Below are 19,865 nucleotides of genomic sequence, written 5' to 3' on the forward strand. Positions count from 1 at the left end.
CCAAAAATCCCTACTGTAAGTGTAAAATTGGTAGTGATGACGGTGAAGCTGCTAATGATGACTGTGTCCGATTGGCCACAGCTGTGAAAATTCGCCCATTTATTCAAAGTAGTAAAGCAGCAGGGGCAATTGTAATAAGTAATTAATTAATTGTACACTGCACAGAGACTTTTTTTTTTTCCTGTTAGAAATAAAGACTGATTTATAGTATACACAATCGGGGAAGGAGAAGCCTGCACATTCATTTATTCAAGTGTTGAAATGAAAACAATACTTTTTAAATATATATATATATATATATATATATATATATATATATATGTTGGGTTCGCAGAGAAATTCCGATGTTCCAAGCCACTTGGGTTCTTATGAGCTGGGCTGTCTGACCAGTAACTTCATTTGCACTTTCTGTACTGTTAAGCCACGCCTCCAGTGGCAATCCTATTGCATCTCAGGTGAATACGACAAGGGGGCGGGAGTCATAGCTGGAGTTTTGCAGACGCCACTGGCAAGTAACAGGTTGCAGAGATGCAGCTTTCCTTTAAAAAAAATCACAAATTGTGATTTGAGACTGAGGGGTCTATTCATAAAGCTATGAAAAGTGTGGAGAAGTGAGCCAATGGAGAAGTTGCCCATGGCAACCAATCAGCATTGAAGTAACATTTATAATTTGCATACTATACAATTGTACGGAACAGCTGATTGGTTGCCATGGGTAAATTCTCCACAGGATTACTTCTCCGCTCTTTTCACTGCTTCATGAATAGACTCCTGACTCCGAATAAGACCCAAGGAGATAAATACTAATACTGTGATCTCCCACCCCACCCTACCCTACCCTAACCCATATTCTTAATGATTATTTATTTTCCATGAGGTAGTCCCGGTAAGCATTACAGAATGAGGCATCCCAGCATGTCTGCAATAAAAATCTCCTATGCAGGCCAGTTGGCGGATGCCATTCCACCTTCACTACAGTGCTGGAGCATCGGAGGATGCACTGAATGAGGCTTCCTAGCAGCATAGTACCCAGTGCATGGGTCCAGGGCCATTGAGAGCCACGCCGGGCCTCGGTAAAAGCTTGGGGGCGTGGCTTATTAAGTGGGCATGGTTATGTCCACTTAATAAGCCACGTTTGAAAATTTGTGAATAATAAAATAAATGTAGGGCCGCTTACAAGGGGGGTACCGTTTTAACATAGGGGGGTGGGGGGAGGGCACCCGCTTCCTACCTTTCTTGATCTGAAAGTGGGTCCCTCCTCCCCAGCCAGCGCCATCTTCCCAGTGATATTTAGAAAGATGATGCCGGCCACTAGAGAGAAAAGAGGTGCCAGAGTCTTTGCTTTCTATGTGCAGCACCATCTTCCCGAAGATATCTTCAGGAAGATGACGCTGCAGTACAGGTATCCGGGGAGAGGGGATTAACAACCCGGGGCCCCTCCAGCAGCCTGGGCCCGGGTAATTTGTACCCTCTCCCCCTGCCTCTCGGCACCACTGCATGGGTCACCCATAGTGATATGTCACACTGCATCTAGCAGCACTATCAGAGAATTTATAAGCAGAACGCTATGGCCACATATACAACAAGCAGATTGCAAAAGATGTATGAACCCTTATTGTGGTTACTGCCCCACAGATACACTACAATAATACTGCACATGAAATACGGTCATTAAGAGCCTGATTGACAGGTGGCTACATTTGTGCTAATGTCACAACCGATGGGCATCCTATTGAGATGCCGCACAAAAGACGCACCATCCATAGGACATCGGCCGCACCTTTGGACATTAGAGCAGCCCCGTGGCTTCTCATAATGTCCGTCGAAAAAGGAACATGCCCTTTTGACACAGATATGCGTCCCAGGGCGATAATCTCTGACACATGCACAGTGCATCCCTGAAGCATGTGTAAAATTAAAACATCGGGCAATTGAACACAATGTGGTGTCATCACTAGGGTTGGAGATAGCCAGAGCGCTAAATAGGCCCTGCACTTATCTGGAAAAGTTGATGTGGCCTTATGGGATCTAGGTGTGGCCTCATGGTACTTCCCCATTTTCATCACACTGGGGGCGGGTCAAGCACGCCCAGATATGCTGGACTACCCCCAGACACTCTCCCCATTCTTCCGGGTCCTGTCCAGTGACTAATGTTACATCTTTTAACACTTAAACCTCTCACTAGTGTGATGCTTTTAGGCGGTTGGGCTGTGCTGGCCTGTGGGGGGGTGGGGGGGGGGGGGGGGTCCCGTGCTTTAGACTTCAACCTTAGGAATGTTAGGGACCCACCAGATGAGTTCCCTGGTTGCGGGTTGGTGGGCCCATATTTTTTTGCCAAAATTATGCTAAGCACCTCAATTTTACTCCATGTTATATTGCAGGGTATTTTGGTTGGCAGTGTTTAGTATTTTGTAGGAAAAGTTAATGAACTCAGCCCACCAATTCTATCAATGCAGCAATGGAAAGTAGGGTGGCCAATTCCCGGGATACTCGGTATTGACTTTCTTCCTGTGTCCGCCTGTCCAACATAAATCAACTCACCAAACTGCTGTGGCGGGTGCGTGGGAAATTTCCTTCAGACGCGGTGACTGCATGGGGAGCCGGGAGTAGGTGGCGAGTGACGGCCGCCGTACCATCGGGATCAGCGGCGGGTGACTGTGCAGCGTGACCTCAGAGTCAGAGGTCACACTGCGAAGGGGGAGCCGGGCAGCGTTGAGCGTCCTGGGGACGCTCAACACTGCCAGGCATTAAAGGGACGCCTGATCCAGCAATCCCCAGGTTTGGAGCTTCCAATCCCAGGATTGAATCCCGGCTTATTTTTAGCCTAAATCCCGGGATCCCGCTGATCCCGATCCTGGGATTGGCCACCCTACTGGAGAGTGTCAGAATTGCCAGATTGCCAGTCCAGACCTTCTAGTTACGCACCAGCACAGAGCAGTAGTCTCTCATCTCCCTCCTATGTAACACAGCCCATCCTGGCAGACGTGTGCTTGATCACATCCACTTTCCCCGACCTCAGACCAATAGATAGGAAATAGGAGAGTAAATTACATGATATACTGAAGTACAAACCACTGGAAACTTACGAAAATATGTGGTGAGATGATGAAATATGTCACAGCCTCACCGCAGGCCCAGGCTGTCTGCTAGTTATCTGGTAGTGCATGCCTCTGCTTCCTGCTCCCTCGCAGTCTGCAACACTGATGATTCAAAGACACAGATAACAACCAATAGGACCCCTTTCTCCATTCATAGGAACAATCCCATATTGCATAACTTGCTAAAAATAATTTAACTGTGGCAGTGATACTCAGATATTGGCCCGACTAAAAGCAAAAAAACAAACAAAAACAAGTGGGCAACTCATCTGTATGCAGAGTTGTCCATATGTATTCGGTCATACAAGCCCTATGCATCTGCTTGTGTCAGTCATGGCTATCAGTGCGCGTTTGCACCAGTCCTATTCTTGGTTCACACTTATCCTATGTATGAACACCCCGGAGACGCGGCTGAGATACATATGACACATAGCTGCTCCCAGCTGCCATGCAGGCTTCGACGCATGTTCAGTTGCTATAAATCGCAATATTCGCCTGCAAAGCGGACCGGCATGCAGCTCCCAGATATCCGGAAACTCTTTATATTTCTATTCAGTATCCGGGATTCAGTTAAAATGCCGCATGACGGGATCTCGGCGGTCGAATACCGACCGACGGCATAAACCAGGCATTGAAATACCGACCGGGGGTTGGGATCCTGCCGTCAAAATACCGACAGCTGGAATACCAATCGTAGTTCCAGCGCCGCGGGGGAGGGGGAGGGGGGTTAGCTTTAGTCATTAGAAGGGGGGTTTGGGTGAAGGAACTAGGAAAGTTAGGGTTAGGCACTTAGGGGCCTATTTATCACCATCCGCATCCAGGATGCGGATGACAGGTGATAAAGTCGCCCCAACTCGCACTGCGATAATTGACTACATCGCAAGGATGTATCAATTATCACGTGCAGGGACAAAGCTTGCGGTCAAGCTCTGTCCCTGCGATGATACTCCGCAGCATCATCGGAGTATTTCTCGGAAAAAAATACCCACGATGTCCTGCTGCGCATGCGCTGCCCCTGCCGACACCGCCCGCCTGACCCCTCCCGGCGCGACTATCCCCGCGCGCCGCTGGTCCTTTCCCCCCCCAGACATATATATATACTCATCAGTCCAGGGAGCCGGTCCACGCTGTTTCTGCTGGGCTGTCCGGCACCAGATCCTGTGCGCTGTGGTAATCCCCGGTGCTGTAAAGTGCGCTGCCGCTTTGCAGCGTCACTTTACTGCACCGGGGTCACTTTGCAGCACATGGGGGATCCGGCGCCCAGCAGCGCTCACCGAAGCAGCGGACACCGACTCCCTGGACAGGTGAGTATGGTTTTTTGTTTTGTTTTGTTTTTTCTACACTGTGATCAGCTATGTGTGTTCATCAGACACACAGAGCTGATCACTCTGCCGGGTCCCCGCTCAGCTTTCTCTGCCAGGGGCAGAGAAATCTGGGCAAAACGGTGCTTTTCGCAGTGCTGCCCTGTGAACTCGCCAGCCTGAGCTGGCGAGATTATCACAGGGCACACTGCGGTATTTTTTCACATTTTTTTTTTGTAAATTCGGCCACATCACATTTCCCATATAAGTATGGGGAATGCGATGTGGGTTACTAAAAAAAAGCAAATTAAAGGGTTTGGAGCAGTTTTTCATGACAATTGCTCCAAATGCCCTTTAATACATTCAAGTGAAACTAAAATAATGTGAAAGGGGTGTTTTCACACCCTTTTCACTTTATTTTAGTAAAAATAATTTTCATAAATAGACCCCTTAGAAGGGGAGGTTAGGGTGAAGGAACTAGGAAGGTTAGGGTTATGCAAGTAGAAGCGGAGGTTAGGGTAAGGCACCAATCGAGGAGGGTTAGGGCTAGGCAGCCGGGAAGGGAGGGTTAGGGTTAGGCACCCACAAGAAGGGTTAGCATTAGGGTAGGGGGAAGGTGAGGGTTAGGGTACTTTTAGAGGGGCTTTCGGCATCCCATCCATTGGGATATCCTACTGAACCCCAGTATCCTTATGCCAGTAGGTAGCTGAGCACATCTCCAATGATCCGTCCCCTGGCAACTGGCAACTCTTGGGTTCTTATGAAACACTTATTGTGAGGTTTCCTGCGCTGTTTCTTTTAAGGGCCCTACAAACTTACCGATCCACCGCCGAGCTGCCCAACGACGGATACAGCCAACGGGTGACCCGGCAGCAGGGGGGAGTACTGTAGTTTCTTCACTCACCCTGTTACCCGGCTCCATAGCACTGCATGCTAATATGGACAATCTCATCCATATTGGCCTGCGTGCAAAAGCGACGGGGCACCAACGATTAACGAGCGCGGGGCCGCGCATCGTTAATCGTTGGTGCCTACACACTGCACGATATGAATGAGTTGTTCTCGTTCATTAGTGAACGAGGACGTTCATATCGTGCATTTTATCTGCCAGTGTGTAGGGTTCATTAGACACTGAAAGCAATGGAAAAAAACAAACAACAGGCCTTTGAGCTCACATATCAGAGATCCGGGGCACTGCGGATTCTCCCACATGACACCCTAATTCAGACAGAATATTCTTTCCCCAGCAGTCTGATCTCTGGAGCTGATATCTGTACTCTAGTAACCCCAGTCTGGGCCATGGTCATATTGTTTTCATCTGCTTGAGGTTCTCATGTAAGAGCTGTTTCCTCCTTGTGGTCACATTATCCCACCAGGGGGCAGATGACATGAAACGGTGACGGTGACACATGTATCTCGCCTTCGGTGGAGCAATTACTCGCTGTGTGAGGCTAAAGTGAGATCACAGCAGGAGTCTGCAGTTTTACAGCGGTTTAACCCTTTCACGTTCAGTGGGAGACGGCCATGGTGCACGTCCTTCCAGATGCTGGACGTAAGGGAAGGAGTCGGGACGTGTATGTTGCTGAATATAGATATGAGTTGAAGATAAGCAGATCTTACTGGCTCACTCATTTGTCTTTGATCTCAGATTTGTATTTTGTATGATTTGTTGTAGAGTTCTGTGGCACCTGACAAATGATGATGATGATGCGATTCTCCTCATATGGATGAAAACACCTTCAGCCGCAGAGAGATTACGTGGATTCGGATTTGACCCTTTTCGTGGGGCATGGGAAGTTGGGTCCACTGTCTTCCTCTTGTGTCACCAAATAAACGCATGTTCTCTGGAAGGACACCTAGGAGGATGCACTTTGTGGATTTACAGTCATTCCAGAGATTATCTGTCAATAATATTTGTATATGTTAAAATGCCCTTTTGGTGCAGGCAAATAAAAAAATCAGTCCACTAGATAGACTACATCTATACACTGATAGGACTGACTGTTTTGTCACCCGGGGCAAGGCAGTAATTTGGCGCCGGCTTGCAGAGTTCTAGGCACTTCCAGGTCTGCTGTTTGCACATGCGCCCTAACTAAACACTAGAGGCGCCCTCTGTCCCCTGGCACCTGGACGGTCACACATGCTCAATGAATGCCAATGGGTTTTTCCACACATCTGCGCATGTGCCATCCATCTACACTTGCCCGCTGTGGAATATGAAAGCAGTCCTGTACTACATAGGAGCTGAGTAGATCCTTGTTGTTGTAATTGGTTCTATTTGAAGAATGTCTCCACCAATGGCGGCAGCCATTTTGGGGGTGGAGTGGGGGGCATTCTCACCAAAGTTCATGGCCTGTAAAATACCTAGTCTGTATGCAACTGTAAACACCTGATTTCAGGTTACACTTTGTCTCCGACTGCCTCAAAACCCCCTCAGATCCGACACCTGGGGCACGTGTCTCCCCCCCCACCGGCCCTGTCACTGATTATTGTAAAGTTAGGGGCATGCAATGCAACACTCCAGTAATGTCCCCCCAGAGTCCTGAGAAGATCTGTAATTCTCCTACATGGTGAGAGGAATGGGAAAAGATGAGAGCATCATGACTCAGCTCAGTCATTGCTGCGTGATGATACAAATTGCACAGCGGTGTTGGAGGCCTGTGGTGTCATAGCCATTGTCAACCGATGGTTAGCAACCATAGATGTTTCCGATGCGGCGGAGATGCTTTTGCCATTCGATGCTGGGATGTGATGGATGCCACCATAGCAGGCTTCTTTCTTCTTGCAGCTGACTTCACTCCTGCCATGTACACCAGGAATCAGAAAATCTGTCCATTGTAAAATTCCATTTTGCATATGCTACAGCTGTCCACTGGGCATGCACACCATTATACCATGCTTTGGTTAACAGGTGATTATTATTTACCATCGTAAAGTGATGTTGTGATGGCGCCAATGCTGCAACAATTTGACGGTCCTTTCCAATGGCCATCTCCAGTCACATGCTATTTTACTATGCTCCACCCACCAATGCCTGATGACACACCTCATACCATTTGCACATTGATCCATCACTTCCTCATGCAGTGGCGGTAGTGGCATGAGGCTACAAATTGCGTTAACCCAGCCCAACCATACTGACTTTGTCTATTTGCCTTCTATATCTCCAAGAGGATTCAGTATGATTTATCGGCGGGCGGGGTGCCGGCTGTCCATATCCCAACAGTGGCATCCCGCACGCCAGAATGCCGGCAGTGGGGCAAGCGCAGAGAGTCCTCTTATGGGCTCTCTGCGCTCGTCATGCTATGGGCTCGGTGGACACTCACGAGTTGGAAAAGTCCTGTTTTGACGGGATTTTGGCTGGCGCCAATGTCGGCTGTTGGTATTCCGGCATCGGTATCCTGACCGCCGGGATCCTGACCGCCGGGATCCCGACAGCCGGCAAATTGAACGTATCCCCTCCCAGAGGCCTGCTTACAAAGCTTATATATATATATCAGAGCGCTGTGAAAAGAAGGGGAGGGGGAGGGGGAAGGGGAAGATACCAGTATGTTTACAGCTCTTTTTTGAGTTAGTGGGGTGAGTGTCTGGAAATTTTTGTTCTTAAACAGTATGTTTGGATTCCATATATAGGCCTTCTGGGGTGTCCTCAGCAGGTAGTTATAAGCTAGCTTTCCCTGTCTCTACCTTGCTGTAATGATGTCTTCTGGCTCCCGTGGCTGGTTTCCAAGCTCCTGCTTCACTGGATGCACGGTCGAATTGCGAGTGCGGAGCACTTCCGGTCGCGGCAATGTCGTACTTCCGGTCACACGGTCCAACGCGTTTCATGCCTCAGCACTTAGTCATGGATAGAATATGCTGCATGGGGCACTCTATTTATTGGATATCAATTAAAAAAACTTTATTTGTTAAACATTAAAAAACGGAAGTCCTTTGTTTCCAAACAGGAAGTGATGTCGTTATTTGGTGGCAACCTCATGCTTTTTGTTTTACTGGTATCAATATGGGGATTTAGTGTATAGAGTGGATTATGTGATGTTAATATATAAAAATTCAAAAAATTATTTTAAAACGATATCTTTACATATATAAAATATATAAGAATACATTTATAAGAATACGGGTATTTAATTTATTCTAAAAAAGTTTTTAAATTTATGTCTATATTGAGTCCATTTGGTTGCAGAGTTTTTAGATGGTGTATCCATTTTGTCTCATTCCTTAGTAATTCTGCTGTGCTGTTTCCTCCTCTCCAATTTTTTGGGACTTTTTGTATGCCCATAAATAAAAGGTTAGAGGCATGTTTATTATGATATTCTAGATAGTGTTGAGACACACTGTGAGTTGTTAATCCTTTTCTAATGTTATAAAGATGTTCCGAGATGCGAATGCTTCATTTTCTCTTCGTTTGACCTACGTATTGGTAGCCACATGGGCATTCAATCAAATAAATCACTCCCTCAGTACTGCAGGTTATTTGACTTTGAAGTTCGGATTCCTTATTTGTTTTATTTGATTTGAACTTTGTTATCGGTTTAGTTCCTTTCTTTTTCGTAGTTCTACATGCATTGCATTGTAGACAATGAAAATAGCCTTTTGTTCCAATTTTTGTTTTCTTTTCTTCAATTGGGATAAAACTTCTTGTTAGGTCTTGTTTTAAGTTTTTGGCCCTTCTATAAATTATTTTCGTTTTTTTTTGGAAGGATTTTATTTAATTGATCATCAAGATTCAGAAAATGCCAATGTTTTTACAGCATTTTCTCTATTAAATAGTGGTCACTGCTATACTAAGTTATGAATGACAATTGATGTTCTGTTTTTATTTCTTTTTGTTTGTATTGAAGCATTGTTTCTCTGTTCATGCCTTCTACTTTGTTTAACTCTTGCTCCAACATCTCTTCATTGTAACCCTTCTCTTTGAATTTTCGTTTCATTTCTTGTGCTTGTTTTTGGAAGATCTACTTATCTGAACAATTCCTCCGTATTCTTCTGAATTGTCCTCCCGGGATGTTTTGTAGCCATGAGTGATGGTGATTACTCTTGATGTCGAGGGCGGTGTTCCCGCTAACCTTTTTTGTATGTATACATGTTTGTATACTATTGTTCTGAATGTACATTTCCAGATCCAGATATACTATGCGATCTTTGCTGAATGTTGAGGTAAACTCCAACCCATATTCATTTTGATTTATATACTCCAATAAGTCTTTTAATTGCGCTTCTGATCCTTCCCATATAAAAAGGAGATCGTCTATATACCTGTGCCATTGTTTTAGATTTTTTGCATACGGGTTGTTGTTCTGTTGAATCTCCCCCATTACATGCAAAGTGAGATATTTCAAACCTTTATTTGTTATAATTTTGATGATTATGGCTTACAGCTTAAGATAACCCCAAATCCAAAATCTCAGAAATTGGAATATTACATAAAATCAATAAAAAAAGGATTTTAAATACAGAAATGTCGGCCCTCTGAAAAGTATAATCATGCATATGTACTCAGTACTTGGTTTGGGACCCTTTTGCATGAATTACTGCCTCAATGCGGCGTGGCATGGATTCTATCAGCCTCTGGCACTGCTGAGGTGTTATGGAAGACCAGGATGCTTCAGTAGCGGCCTTCAGCTCTTCTGCATTGTTCGGTCTCATATCTTTCTCTTGGCAATGCCAAGTATTCGGCTGCATTGCATCTTGGCAATGTCCTGGTAGATGGCTGCGTTGACTCTGGACTTAATAAAGCACAGTGGACCAACACCAGCAAATGACATGGCTCCCCAAATCAACACAGACTGTGGAAACTTCACACTGGACTTCAAGCATCTTGAATTGTGTGCCTCTCCATTCTTCCTCCATACTCTGGGAGTAAATACTGGCTGCTTTATTTTTACACTGCAATTTATATTGCAGATTGAACTCACCACACCCAAATCTATCTCTCTCTGCACATGTTATATCTGCCTCCCCTGCAGTGCACATGGTTTTGCCCAACTGCTAAAAAAAATCCTGCTGCGATCAACTCAGAATTACCCCCCATGTGCACTGTAGGGGAGGCAGATATAACATGTGCAGAGAGAGTTAGATTTGGGTGGTTTGTTTTTGTTTCAGTGCAGGGTAAATACTGGCTGCTTTATTTTTACACTGCAAATTAGATTGCAGATTGAACACACCCCACCCAAATCTAACTCTCTCTGCACATGTTATATCTGCCTCCCCTGCAGTGCACATAGGGGGTCATTCCGAGTTGTTCGCTCGTTATTTTTTTCTCGCAACGGAGCGATTAGTCGCGAATGCGCATGCGCAATGTCTGCAGTGCGACTGCGCCAAGTAAATTTGCTATGCAGTTAAGAATTTTACTCACGGTTTTTTCTTCGTTGTGGTGATCGTAATGTGATTGACAGGAAGTGGGTGTTTCTGGGCGGAAACTGGCCTTTTTATGGGTGTGTGTGAAAAAACGCTACCGTTTCTGGGAAAAACGCGGGAGTGGCTAGAGAAACGGAGGAGTGTCTGGGCGAACGCTGGGTGTGTTTGTGATGTCAAACCAGGAACGACAAGCACTGAACTGATCGCAGATGCCGAGTAAGTCTGGAGCTTCTCAGAAACTGCTAAGAGGTGTGTAATCGCAATTTTGAGAATCTTTCATTCGCAATTTTACTATGCTAAGATTCACTCCCAGTAGGCGGCGGCTTAGCGTGTGCAAAGCTGCTAAAAGCAGTTTGCGAGCGAACAACTCGGAATGACCCCCATGGTTTTGTCCAACTGCTAACAACTTTGCTGCTACGATCAACTTGGAATTACCCCCTAAGTACTAAGCCTTGGAGAGAGACAAAGTGGATGGAGATAAAGTACCGGCCAATCAGCTCCTACCGGCCATGTTTCAAGCTGTGTTTAAAAAATGACAGTTAGGAGCTGATTAGCTGGTACTATGGGGCAGGTGTATAGGGAAGCAGGTAACACACCGCCAGTCGGAATCCCGGTGATCACAAGTCAGATGCCGGAATTCCAACAAGCGGTGAAATGCCGACGCTGGAAACCTGGAAAACAGGCTATTCTCCCTCTGTGGATATCCATGACACCCATAGAGGGAGAATATAACCTGTGGCGACCCCTGAGAGCCACCGTGTCCACAGCATGGCGATCGCAGCGATCCCACAAGGGGCTTTCTAGCGCTTGCCCCGCTGCTGGCATACTGGTGGCTGGGATGCCGCTGTTGGTATACTGACGGCCGCTGTTGGTATACTGACATGGCAACCAATCAGCTGCTCCGTACAATTAGTATATAAATTATAAATGTTACTTCAATACTGATTGGTTGACATGGGCAACTTCTCCACTGGCTCACTTCTCCATGATTTTCACTGCTTCATGAATAGACCCCAAATTTACTAAGATGGGATTTCTATTTAAGATGGGATGTTGCCCATAGCAACCAATCAGAATCTACTTCTCATTTATCTAGCACCTTCTAGAAGATAATACCTGAAATCTGATTGGTTGCTATGGACAACATCCCATCTTAAATAGAATACCCATCTCAGTAAATGTACCCCTTAGGATCTGATTGGCTGGTGCGTTATCACCACTTTATAACTTCTCTAGGCTTAATACATCTGCCCTAGATCTAGCTCCATCCACTTTATCGCTTCCAAGGCTCAGCACATGGACCCATAAGCTCTAACGGACAGAGGGCCTGAATAAGATTTGTATAGAATTGCGCAGGGAAGCGGCTGTGCAATTCCATACAAATTAAATGTAAAATGCAGTAGGAGGCGTTTGCAGGAGACAGATGACTCTTGGAGGCATCTGTGTGATCTGAGTGCTGTGTCTGAGTCTGTGGTAGCAGCCTTCGGTCAGTCTACGTAATCTGAAACTTACTCAGAGAGGCCGGCAGATCCGTTCCAGCAGGTCCAGGAAACCTGCTTCCGATGGCACAGACCGGATGCGGCAGGCCTACAAAACAAACAAAACGTCCGAGTTTTGAAAAATAGTGGCAGTAGCCGCCCCCGCGCCGCCCCCCAAATGTTGCAGCACGGGTCTTGCACCTGCACAGACCACAAACCATTAGATTTGGGTTTGCGTACGCAATCCCGGCCATTTTGCCCGAAGACAATAATTGTGGCAAAACCTGGTTCATTTCATCTTTCAAACTATTGTTGCTTTAAGTCCTTGCGCCTTTAACTTGCAGGCTATTACTTCCTACTAGGCCGCACCCCTTCTTGTGAGACCATATCCCTTTTCAGACATGCGAGGGGGAGTGGCTGGGTGGGGGGGGGGATTATTGGCTGCACTTGGTGTCACCAACCCCTGTGCCACCACTGTATGGTGGTCCTGGGTGAAAATGTTGCTGTAGGTTTTGCAGGGTCCTGGACCCACGGTCATGCTCATCCTTTCCATTCTGTGTTCTTATAACCATACCTAGATTTTGGGATGTGGTAGGTTATGTCGACTTCAGAATGTCAAAAGTCAGACTGTGGTGACTGCGGGCCGCAGCCATGGGGATTTGTTCAGAGATGGCCACCGCCGGCGCTTATGTAGAAAGTCTTATAGGCATCCCCAGCGTTGTTCAGAATGACTGTTGGAAGTAAGATGCCGGGGCCGGTAGAACTACAACGTTGCAGTCGCTGACTGGACCTCACCCAGTAAACGCTAGCAACACGCCCACATTTGACAAACCATCCCCCCGTTAGCTCCCATAAATGCACACTGACTGTCAATCACTTGACAGTGAATAAATCCTCGCTGCGACCGCCATCGCTAATTAATCGCGTGTGCGGTGCGGCTGCGACTCATGTGCAGTCTTAAATAAACCACTCATAGCCACAAACAGAAGCATTGCCTCCACTTCTGAATCAGGCCCAGTGTATGCCGGCTGCGTTATAGTAAGATGTTTTACTGCTACGCTTCCAGAAACACCAATCCCACTCCTCCGTCTGGTGTCAGCCAAGGTAACATTGCGGTCATTAATTCAAGGCCCCCTCTCCCCACTTTATAGCTGCAAATGGTTTCCTTTTAAAGGAAGTGCCCCTTGCAGATCTCTCTAATTTTCTCTATATTAACTCTTCCTGTGCCTGAAACTAGGGTTATATACAGTTTATGAATCCCACATGTGAGTCACACATCTGGACTTTTACTGCAGTACCTAACGCAGGCCCCTGGAGCCCCCACATAAACAGTGGTGAGAAATATTTAGTGGAAAAAGTCCTTTAAAACCAAGGTAACATAATAATAATAATAATAATAATAATAATATATTTACATGATTTTCCTATCTTCTCCCTGATTTGGAATATTTTTTGAAACATTTATATTTTTATGAGAAGATTAGAGCACTGTAGATCAAGTGGCAGATCATTCCATCTAAGTCCATCATTCCATCTCCCTGTCTATTCATCCGTCCATCACTCCATCTCCCTTTTTATTTATCTGTCCATCTCTCCATCTCCCCATCACCCACAATCTCCTCATCTCTCCAACTCTCTATTCCTCCATTTCCCCCAATCTCTCCATCTCCCCGTCCCCCCAACGCTAATTCTCCCAATCTCTCTGTCTCTTCCTTCCCCATCTCTGATCTCTATCTGTCCATCTCCCGCATCCCCATCTCTCATAACCCTCAATCTTCTCATCTCTTTTTCTTTCCATCTCTCTTCTCTTCATTTCTCTCTTTCCCATCTCTCCAATCTCATCTCTCCATCTGCTAATCATTCCATCTTTCCCTCTCATATCTCTATCTCCAATCTTTCCATCTCTTCCTTTCCTGTCCTTCTGTCTCCCCAATCTAATCTCTCCGTCTCCCAATCTTTCCATCTCTTCCTCTCACCAATTTCCTTTACTTCATCACCCCATTCCTCCATCTCCCCATTTCTTTATCTCTCCTTCTTGCCATATCCCATCTTTCCATCTTGCCGTATCTTTATCTCTGCATGCCCATCTCCTATCTCTCAATCTCTTCCTCTCCTCCCCAAACTCTCCATCTCCCTCTATTTTCATCAATCTCTTCATTTTACATCTCCGTTAATCTCATCAACCACAATCTCTCCATCCCCCCAACCTTCATTCTCCCCATCTCCCTGTCTCTTCATTCTCCAACTCTGAACTCTATCTGTGCTTCTCCCGGATGCCCATCTCTTATAACCCTCAATCTTCTCATCTCTTTTCCTTTTCAGTTCTCTTCTCTCCATTTCTTTTCCATCTTTCCAATCTCATCTCTCCATCTGCTAATATTTCAATCTCTCCCTCTCCTATGTCTCCATCTCCCAATCTTTCCATCTCTCCATTTCCTATCCCACCATCTCCCCAATCTCATCTCTCCATCTCCCAATCTTTCCATCTCTTCCTCTCACCCAATCTCCTTCACTTTGTCACACCATTTCTCCATCTCCCCATTTCTTTATCTTTCCTTCTCCCCAAATTTCATCTCTCCATCTTCCCATATCTCTATATCTGCATCTCTCCATTTCAACTTCTCTTATCTAGCCATCTCTTCCTCTCCTCCCCAAACTCTCCATCTCCCTCCATCTTCATCAATCTCTTCAATACCTTCATCTCCAACTCTCTTTATAATATTTCCATGTCTCCATTTCACCATCTCACCAATCTCCACATCTTTCATCTCTTCATTTCTTCATATTTCCATCTCCCCAACGCTCCATCTCCCCATTGTTCTGTATCCCCCAATTTCCCCATCACCCCATCTATAACAATCTCCCCATATCTATATAACCCCATCCCTCCATCTCCCAATCTCTTCATCTCCTCACTTCTCCATCTCGCCAGCTCCCGCCTCCCACCTCTTTCCCAGCTCCCACCTCTTTCCCAGCTCCCACCTCTTTCAGACTCTCAACTAGAAATCTGTCCGCACATTTAAAATAAATCCGCAAAAGTGCCTCTTCCAGATCTGATCCTAACATAGTGTGTCCTATAATGATCTATAGTGATCTGTAGAGAAACACATTCTCTCCCTGCCTGTTAATTGTATATATCTGCATATCTCTGTGTTTTTTGTGAGTGTTCCTTTAACTCCCTGAATGTGGAATACGCTGGCATTCTGACAGTAAAGGATCATGCTTGAATATTAAAAATATAAAACTTACTCATCAAAGACTGTTCTGGATGACAGCAGATGATGTAATGGTTAGCATTACTGCCTCACAGCGCTGAGGTCATGGGTTTGATTCCCACCATGGCCCTAACTGTGTGGAGTTTGTATATTCTCCAAATGCTTGCATGGGTTTCCTTCGGGAATTCTGGTTTACTCCCACAATCCAAAAATATACTGGCACCCAACAAATATTAGTCTTAGCTAGTGATGTGCATCGGACATTTTTCGGGTTTTGGTTTTGGATTTGGTTCCGCGGCCGTGTTTTGGATTCGGACGCGTTTTGGCAAAACCTCCCTGAATTTTTTTTTGTCGGATTCGGGTGTGTTTTGGATTCGGGTGTTTTTTTTACAAAAAACCCTCAAAAACAGCTTAAATCATAGAATTTGAGGGTCATTTTGATCCCATAGTGTTATTAAGTTAATAATATATTAACCTCAATAACCATAATTTCCACTCATTTCCAGTCTATTCTGAGCACCTCACACCTCACAATATTATTTTTAGTCCTAAAATTTGCACCGAGGTCGCTGAATGACTAAGCTAAGCGACCCAAGTGGCCGACACAAACACCTGGCCCATCTAGGAGTGGCACTGCAGTGTCAGACAGGATGGCACTTCAAAAAATAGTCCCCAAACAGCACATGATGCAAAGAAAAAAAGAGGTGCACCAAGGTCGCTGTGTGACTAAGCTAAGCGACCCAAGTGGCCGACACAAACACCTGGCCCATCTAGGAGTGGCACTGCAGTGTCAGACAGGATGGCAGATTTGAAAAATAGTCCCCAAACAGCACATGATGCAAAGAAAAAAAGAGGTGCACCAAGGTCGCTGTGTGACTAAGCTAAGCGACCCAAGTGGCCGACACAAACAACTGGCCCATCTAGGAGTGGCACTGCAGTGTCAGACAGGATGGCAGATTTAAAAAATAGTCCCCAAACAGCACATGATGCAAAGAAAAAAAGAGGTGCAATGAGGTAGCTGTGTGGCTAAGCTAAGCGACCCAAGTGGCCGACACAAACACCTGGCCCATCTAGGAGTGGCACTGCAGTGTCAGACAGGATGGCAGATTTAAAAAATAGTCCCCAAACAGCACATGATGCAAAGAAAAAAGGGGTGCACCAAGGTCGCTGGATGGTTAAGCTAAGCGACCCAAGTGGCCGACACAAACACCTGGCCCATCTAGGAGTGGCACTGCAGTGTCAGACAGGATGGCAGATTTAAAAAATAGTCCCCAAACAGCACATGATGCAAAGAAAAAAAGAGGTGCACCAAGGTCACTGGATGGTTAAGCTAAGTGACCCAAGTGGCCGACACAAACAACTGGCCCATCTAGGAGTGGCACTGCAGTGTCAGACAGGATGGCACTTCAAAAAATAGTCCCCAAACAGCACATGATGCAAAGAAAAAAAGAGGTGCACCAAGGTCGCTGGATGGATAGTATACTTGACGACACAGAGGTAGGTAGAGCAGTGGACTACTGTACCGTACTGCTATATATTATATACTGGTGGTCAGCAAAATTCTGCACTGTCCTCCTACTACTGCGCACAACAACTAAAATGCACCACAGGTATGGATGGATAGTATACTTGACGACACAGAGGTAGGTAGAGCAGTGGACTACTGTACCGTACTGCTATATATTATATACTGGTGGTCAGCAAAATTATGCACTGTCCTCCTACTACTGCGCACAACAACTAAAATGCACCACAGGTATGGATGGATAGTATACTTGATGACACAGAGGTAGGTAGAGCAGTGGACTACTGTACCGTACTGATATAATACTGGTGGTCACTGGTCATCAAAATTCTGCACTGTCCTCCTACTATATACTACAATGCTGCACAGATATGGAGCGTTTTTCAGGCAGAGAACGTATAATACTGGTGGTCACTGGTCAGCAAAACTCTGCACTGTCCTCCTACTATATAATACTGGTGGACCCCAGTCCCCACAATAAAGCACACTGAGCACAGATATTTGCAGCACACTGAGCACAGATATGGAGCGTTTTTCAGGCAGAGAACGTAGATATTTTCAGCACACTGAGCACAGATATTTGCAAGCACACTAAGCACAGATATTTGCAGCACACTGAGCACAGATATTTGCAGCACACTGAACACAACTGAGAGAACGCTGCACACGTCCTCTCCCTATCATCTCCAATGCACGAGTGAAAATGGCGGCGACGCGCGGCTCCTTATATAGATTACAAATCTCGCGAGAATCCGACAGCGGGATGATGACGTTCAGGCGCACTCGGGTTAACCGAGCAAGGCGGGAAGATTCGAGTCCGCCTCGGAACTGTGTAAAATGGGTGAAGTTCTGGGGGGGTTCGGATTTCCGAGGAACCGAACCTGCTCATCACTAGTCTTAGCGTGAATGTGTCTGCATGTACATGTGATAGGGAATATAGGTTGTAAGCTCCCCTGGAGCAGGGACTGATGTGAATGGGCAAATTTTCTGTGTAAAGCGCTGCGGAATATGTGTGCACTATATAAATAACTGGTAATAAATAAATAATAAATATTTAATTACTTCTCTTGTTACGTGATAATGCTTTTGTCTTACAGTAACCATACACACTGTACCAGCTACAATTGTTATTGCACTGTGTGTATCAAGTGTTCCTCATTTATTTTAGTTTGTAAGCTTAAATAGGCAGAGTCATCTCTATCCTCATTTATTGTAATTTGTGTCATAATCACTTTAAAGTAATTATGATTATTATTATTATTATTAATAATAATAATAATAATAATAATAGCAATAATTATAATAACCTCTATAAATGCACTCAATTTGCTGCTTCATTCTTAAAAAACGTTCCAGTGACTCTTTTTTATTATAGTAGAGGGTGCATTACTGCATTCTCTTAGCAATGTCACAACCTACAGCAGTTTATAGGATTGCCACTAGGGGGCAGCATTGGAACATTTTGTTTTGCAAACAAACTTTTTTTCCTAAATGCGTAGAGAGCATTAGCGACTGCACCTAGAAAAATGTATAATAAAGAGTTAAATGTGCTGCAGTTCTTGTATTTTTTTAATGAAACCTCCCTAGAAGTCGTTTCTCACCTGCAAACGTCTGTGCATTGCCTTTAAGTAGGAAATGTAAAACGGCATATGACAGAAACTATGAAAAAGAACATAAGAATACTGTTGCATATTGCAGGAGTGTAAAAGAGTCTGGAACGAGCCTCTGAAGAGTTACCTTACAAACAGTAAGAACTGACACACACCAGCCCATGGCACAACTGGCAAACAAGTGCTAATTAGTTTTCCCAGTAATGCAACAGACCAAGTGGCAGAACTACTGGCAATGTACAGTAGGTGCAGCCAATATCGGGCCTGTGACACTTCCCAGGCCTACACTCTGGGAAGTGTGTGTGTGTGTGTGTGTGTGTGTGTGTGTGTGGTGGTGGGGATTTGGCAGGCGGATTCTGTGCATGTGACTGTGTATACCAAGAGTGCCCACCTTTCCTCTTATGAGGCGGGAGGTTGGGACCTACCACAAGTTTTGTTATGGTCAAAACATAACACAGAGGGAGTTATTCCAATGTTTCAGACCTTAATTGTTCTTTCATCAGGGATGTGTAAACATACACATAAATATGTCATGATGTACTGTGAGACAACTTGTGCCGTATCTACATTTATTTTAAAGCTGATTACAATATACTGTGATCTGTCATCAGACTGAGAGAAGCCAGCTATTTGTACCATTCAACATACACATAGCGTCAGCATTTTGGACCAATAAGAAATATAACACATTTTTTTTAATGAAAATAAAAGCCCCCATGTGTGATTCCTTTGTTAGTACTAAATAAATTAAGGGAGTTTGAAGTATCTATTGCCCACTAATTAGTCCATCCTGACAGCTCTGCTGCATGTCTGTATGGTTGGCAGTTCCACCTTTACTACTGATGGAGCAAGGACTGTCAATCACCAAACTGTGGAGAATGAGGTTTGTTGTTGCCACGTGCAACCAAACACAATATAGTAAGAGGAGACAGAGGCTACATCGATGGAAAGTCTGTGCCAGATCATTATACTGACATGAGTGCCAGACAATACTTATATATTATGGGGTCTATTTACTAAGCCTTGGATGGAAATAAAGTCGATGGAGATAAAGGGGGTCATTCCGAGTTGATCGCTCGCTTGCTAGTTTTTAGCAGCCATGCAAACGCTATGCCGCCGCCCACTGGGGAGTGTATTTTAGCTTAGCAGAAGTGCGAACGCTTGTGCAGCCGAGCTCAGCAAAACCAGTTTGTGCAGTTTCTGAGTAGCTCTGAACCTACTCAGCGCTTGCAATCACTTCAGCCTATTCCTATCAGGATTTGACGTCATACACCCGCC

At 45.3% G+C, this 19,865-nt stretch overlaps 1 long non-coding RNA gene across 1 annotated transcript in view; it reads right to left on the bottom strand.

Moving 5' to 3' along the window:
* Positions 1-238: 238 nt before the first annotated feature.
* Positions 239-19,865, bottom strand: part of LOC134911861 (uncharacterized) — a 53,352-nt gene continuing 33,725 nt past the window's right edge. The window contains exons 2-3 of the long non-coding RNA XR_010176909.1: positions 3,087-3,200; positions 239-539 (exon numbers count right to left, since the gene is read on the bottom strand). This is a non-coding gene — a long non-coding RNA (uncharacterized LOC134911861). The remainder of the gene's footprint in view (positions 540-3,086; positions 3,201-19,865) is intronic.

The sequence above is a fragment of the Pseudophryne corroboree genome, chromosome 4 (assembly GCF_028390025.1).
Source record: "Pseudophryne corroboree isolate aPseCor3 chromosome 4, aPseCor3.hap2, whole genome shotgun sequence".
NCBI classification, from domain to species: Eukaryota; Metazoa; Chordata; class Amphibia; order Anura; family Myobatrachidae; genus Pseudophryne; species Pseudophryne corroboree.